Source organism: Neovison vison, chromosome X, assembly GCF_020171115.1.
Source record: "Neovison vison isolate M4711 chromosome X, ASM_NN_V1, whole genome shotgun sequence".
Taxonomy (NCBI): domain Eukaryota; kingdom Metazoa; phylum Chordata; class Mammalia; order Carnivora; family Mustelidae; genus Neogale; species Neogale vison.
Genome location: NC_058105.1, coordinates 8,255,132 through 8,261,131, shown reverse-complemented (window position 1 = coordinate 8,261,131; position 6,000 = coordinate 8,255,132).

The following is a 6,000-nucleotide window of genomic DNA, read 5'->3' as shown; positions in this document are numbered from 1 at the left end:
ACAGATGACAAAATAATATATCTCAAAAACCCTAAGAAATCACAGCAAAACTTCCAGAATTAATAAAGTATTTTATCTATGTAAAGATACATGGTAATAAACAAAAGTCAACTATTCTTCTATATATTAGTATTGAATAGCTAAAAGTAAAATTTTAAAAAATCATTCACAATAACATCTAAAGAATAGTATCTTTAGAAATAAGGTTAACAAAAGATATATAGTATTTATTTACTGGAAAGTATAAAATATGCTGAGATAAAGAGATTTAAATAGAAGGAGAGACATTCCATGTTCATGGGTTAGAGAATTTAACATCATAAAGATGGCAAGTCTTCCATAATAATCCCTAGGTTAATTGCAATCACAATCAAAATCTCATGGGAGGGACACCTGGGAGTCACAGTATTAAGTGTCAGCCTTGGGCTCAGGTCATGATCCTGGACTCCTGGGATCAAGCCCCACACCAGGTACCCTGTTCAGCAGAGAGCCTGCTTCTCCTTCTGCCCCTCACCCCGCTTGCGCTCTATCTCTCAGATAAACACTTTTTTTAAAAAGCTCATGGGATTTTTTATTTTTAGATTTTATTTTTATTTATTTGACAGAGAAAGAAAGAGAGTGAGTGCACACAAGCTGGGGGAAGGGCAGAGTCCCCACTGAGCAGGGAGCCCAGGACCCCTGAGATCATGACCTGAGCTGAAGGCAGATGCCTAATGGACTGAGCCACCCAGGTGCCCCCTCCATGGGAAATTTTTATAGACATTGACAGGCTTCTCCTAAAACTTATTTGGAAATTGAAATGACTGAGAATAGTCAAAGTGATTTTAAAAAAGAAAACAAAGTTGAAATCTTACTTTACCAATTTTCAAAACACACTATAAAGCTACAGTGATTAAGATAGTGAAGTATTGATTGAAGGTATGAAGAATGGAGAGTTCAGAAGTAAATACTTAAACTTAAGGTCAATTGATTTTGATAAAAGGACCAAGGCAATTAAATGGAAGAAAGGATAGGTTTTTCAACAAACAGGGCAAGGATAATTGGGTATCTATTTGAAAAAATATATAAATTGGATTTCATCAAAATTAAAAACCTCACTTCAAAAGGCACTGTTAAGAAAATGAAAAAAATCCATAACCAGCAGTAAATAGTTGTAAATCATTATATGCTATAGAACTCCTATCCAGAATATAGAAAGAACTCTTACAACTCAAGAAAAAGACAACCAAATAATAAATGGGTGAAAGATTTAATTCAACATTCACCAAAGAAGATATATGAATAGATACATGAAAATAGGCTTAACAAAGTTGCTAAAGTCATTTGACAAATTTAAATTAAAACCACAATGAGAGGGGAGACTGGGTGGCTCAGTGGGTTAAGCCTCTGCCTTTAGTGCAGGTCATGATCTCAGGGTCCTGGGATTGAGCCCTGCATCAGGCTCTGCTCAGTGGGGAGTGGGGAGAGGGAGAGAGCTCCCTCTCTCTCTGCCTGCCTCTTTGTCTACTTGTGATCTTTCTCTGTCAAATAAATAAATAAAATCTTTTAAAAAAGAATCCATGAAACAAGATGGGATAGGGAGGGAGACAAACCATAAGTGACTCTTAATCTCACGAAACAAACTGTGGGTTGCTGGGGGGAGGGGGGTTGGGAGAAGGGGGGTAGGGTTATGGACATTGGGGAGGGTATGTGCTTTGGGGTAAATTGGAAGAGGAGATGAACCATGAGAGACTATGGACTCTGAAAAACAATCTGAGGGGTTTGAAGTGGTGGGGGGGTGGGAGGTTGGGGTACCAGGTGGTGGGTATTATAGAGGGCACAGCTTGCATGGAGCACTGGGTGTGGTGAAAAAATAATGAATACTGTTTTTCTGAAAATAAATAAATTGGAAAAAAAAAAAAAGATAAATAAAAACACAATGAGGTAGCACTTTATATCACAAATGGCTAAAATAAAAAAATGGATAGTAACAGTTCATGGCATTTTGGAGGAATTGGAACTTTCATAGATTACTGTTAGGAATTTAAATTGTACACCTAGTTTGTAAAAATTAAGCCATCAGCTTACTAACACTCAGTACAACAACTTATATTCATACAAAGACTTGTAAATAAACATTCACAGCAGCATAATTCATAATAGCCAAAAAATAGAAGGAAACGAAATATCCATGAACTAGCAAGTGGATAAAAGAAAGCAATAAATTGATGTAATAGATTTTTATAGTTCAATTCAAAGGAACAAATTATGGATGCATTCTAGAGCATGGCTGAGTCTCAAAAATATTGTGCTACATGAAAGATACCAGACCCAAAGACCACATATTAGTATTCTGTCTTCATGAAATACTAGAAAACGCAAATCTATAGAAACAGAAAACATGTTTTCTTGTGGCTAGAGTGTGAATGGATATTGTCTGCTAATTAGTTTGAGGGAATTTGGGGGGATGGTTTGGTCTGAATATACCCCCCAAATTCGTATGTTGGAATACTAACCAACAAAGATGATGGTATTAGGTGTTGGGGCCTTTGGGAGGTGGTTAAGTCATGAGAGTGGAGCCTTCTTGAATGGGATTAGTGCTCTATAAAAGATGATCTAGAAAGATCTGTAGGTTCTTCTACTATGTGAAGACAGAGTGAGAGGCTGTGAACCAGGAAGAGGGCCTTCAGGGGAACATAACCAAGATCATGGCATTGGTAAAAGATTTGAAAATCTTTGTTTTCCAGATAATTTTTAGCATAAAACAACAAATAGTCTTCATTTTACTTAACTTAAGATGTGTTTGCTGAGAGTTTGATGTCAACGGCGGTTAGGAGCTTCAATTTGAGACATTTTAGAAACCTGATACCATGATATCTTGAACTCTTTGGCTCACTGTCTTAGTCCATTTTGGACTCTGTGACAAAGTACCATAGACTGAGCTTCAAACAACAGATTTATTTCTTACAGTTCAAGGAGAGGGTGCTAGCGTGGTCAGTTTCTGGTCAAGGCCCTCTTCCACATTGCAAACTGCTGTCTTCTCATTGTACCCTCACATGGTAGAAAGAGCTAGAGAGATCTCTTGGGGTCTCTTATAAGAACATTAAACCCATTCATGAAAGATCAACCTTCATGGTCTAATTACCTCACAAAGACCCCACCTCCTAGAATCATCCCATTGGATACAGCATAGGAATTTTCATTCCCTTCGGTCTGTAACACTCACAGAAGCTGCGAGATTTTAGCCATTCATCAAGGCATAGGAAAACTGTTACAAATTCATCTCAGCTTCCTGTTAAGAGTGTCATCTCCTGTCACCCCATCCAGGCCCTATACTCCAGCCATACTCCCCCTCTCATTGTACCTTGAGAAGGCTAAGCAGTTTTGCAAGTGCCTTTAGTGCATATGTTATTTCCTTGGCTAGCACGACTCAGCTCGTCCTTCCAGTAAGGGCAAAAATAGCACATCCTCCAACCTTCCGTCCCATTTTCCTTCCTCCAGTTCACACAGCTATTTATACTTTTTTCTTTTGTTGCACCTGCAATAGTGTATTATGCCTTTTTTCCTGGTAAATGATGCATGTCTCAAGGAAAAGAACCTACCTTTCTATGTTTTTTGATCCTTAAGTTCCAGCATAGTATATGATACATGTTAACCATTGAGTGACTGGTTTAATGAATTTGGGGATGAATGAGTTTCCATTACTGTTTCTATCTTTAAAAAAAGTACACAGCCAAAAACCTCCAAGTCACTTCTTCCTTCAGAGGAGGAGAAGTCAAACAGCTTGACCTATATGCAATCTGTGAGAAAGACAGTATTTAGAAGAGATAGAGGTGAGTGGCAGAGCGGGGGTGTCTAAAATATTCATATATATGTGGCATCTCTAGTCAGAAAAATCACAAGACCAGAAACTTACCAGATGAAAAAAGATGACCATGCAAAGTGATCGATATGTTAACTAACTTGACTGTGAGGAGGCTCTCAGAATTTATACACACATCATCCCATTGTCCACCTCATGTATGCTCTAATTTTGTCAATTACAGTTCAACAAAGTGGGGGAAAAAAAAGAAATTTACAGATAAAAAGCTAATAATAGTTTTATAAATATTGTTCCAAATTATGCTTTATCAAACAAAAATTGTTCTAAAATATGCTTTATCTCAACTATCAATAAACAGCTTTTGAAATTTTCTTCAGTATGAAATACAGAACTGGTCATACTATCCATTGTTAAAATCACTATCTTGACTCTTGCCATAAACAACATTCAATTTGATATCATCATGATGATAATGAGAGCTGTTACCTATTGAACATCAGCCCTACACCAGTTAATTGTGTTTGCTTTGCATGTATCATTCCAAATCTTGATGCTGACTATATGAGGTCATTTTACAGATGAGTAAGTTGAGGCCCAGAAAGCTGTAATAAATTGCTCAAGATTAGTTAAGCAGAAGAGCCAGAATGTGAATACAGAATCATCTTATTCCAAGTTCATGAGCTGTCCTTTATGTCACAAAGACAGTTTTGCTCCATAGCTGTTAAAAGGGAGTTAGAGTTAGCCAATAAAAAAAAATACATATATATATATATATATATATATATATATAACATGTGTATATTATATAAATATATAATACCTGTATTATATATATAATCATAAAGAAGAATTATGAATGTAAGTTGTTTCAGAAATAATTATTAATTTAGAAACCAAATAATTAAACTGGATTCCTTTAAGCAATAATACAAGTTATTCTAGCAATAAATAATAGCTATAGTTAATAAGTAGTGCTTTTATGTATTGTATATTAATAGATTTTCACTTATAAGAATACTTGAAAAAATATAAGCTAGCACTGTGGGTATTAACTACCTTTAGAGTAATCCAAACACTGGACAGGATGCTTTACAAAGTATACCTTTATTAAACAGAACAACCTAAACATTGAGAAATAAAGTCAAATCTAGAAGCAATCTTATAACTTTTATCTGTGCCTCAATGCACTTCAATTGCTATTTTAATAGTATCAGAGGGCACCTGGGTGGCTCTTTGGTTAGGTGTCTGCCTTCAGCTCAGGTCATGATCTTGGGGTCCTGGGATCGAACCCCATATCAGGCTTCCCCACTCAGTGGGTAATCTCCTTCTCCCTCTCTTTCTCCATTTTCCCCTCCCCCTGCTTGTGCTCTCTCTCACTCTCTCTCTCTCTCTTTCTCAAATAAACAAATGAAATCTTTAAAAAAAATAGTATCAGAAAAATGTGTATCTATAATTCCAAAAACATGTATTTTGTATTAAAATTACCCAAACAGTGCACTGCTTAGGACAAATATGTACTACTCAGCATGTTTATGAAGCTGCAGGTCTTGAAGTATTGTCAGAGGATCTTTCCCCTCTCAATATAAGCAATGGATTTTCCAATAGGTAAAAACATTAGAGCCCTATGCTTATTGGAGAAACACTATTCTAATAAGATGAATTGAAATCATGACAGAGTAACAAGGTCATAAATTTAAGAAATAATGAATTTTTAATATTTTTAAAGAAAAAAAATTTGTTATTTACATAAAATAGAGTAATAGATGATTTCTGCCTCTCTGCTAGAGGATGTGGAGAGCCAGAAAGAGTGTCACTCCCACAAGTAAAAAGAAACCTGAACAATCTTCTAATTCATAATTTTTCATGAACTCATGAGAGATTTGAGATCGAAGAGCAACCATGTATCCTAAAGCCTATGGAAAAGAGCTGGCAGGGTGGCTTACTTGGAGAAGACAACAGGCGGATGATAGTGAATAGAATTCACCTGAAGTGGTGGTAGTCGCTGGCAAGACTGCGAATGCCATGAAGACCACAGAAATTGGGGAAGTCTGCAACATCTTCAAGGCTTTTCCTGCATGTACCTTAGTAGGTGCTCACAGAAGAGTTTGGAGAGTCCTTGGAAAGTTCCCTTGTTGGTGCAGACCAGGAGAAAGGGAACATCGTCGCCATGAGAAGAACTGGAATAACACTCAGACCCT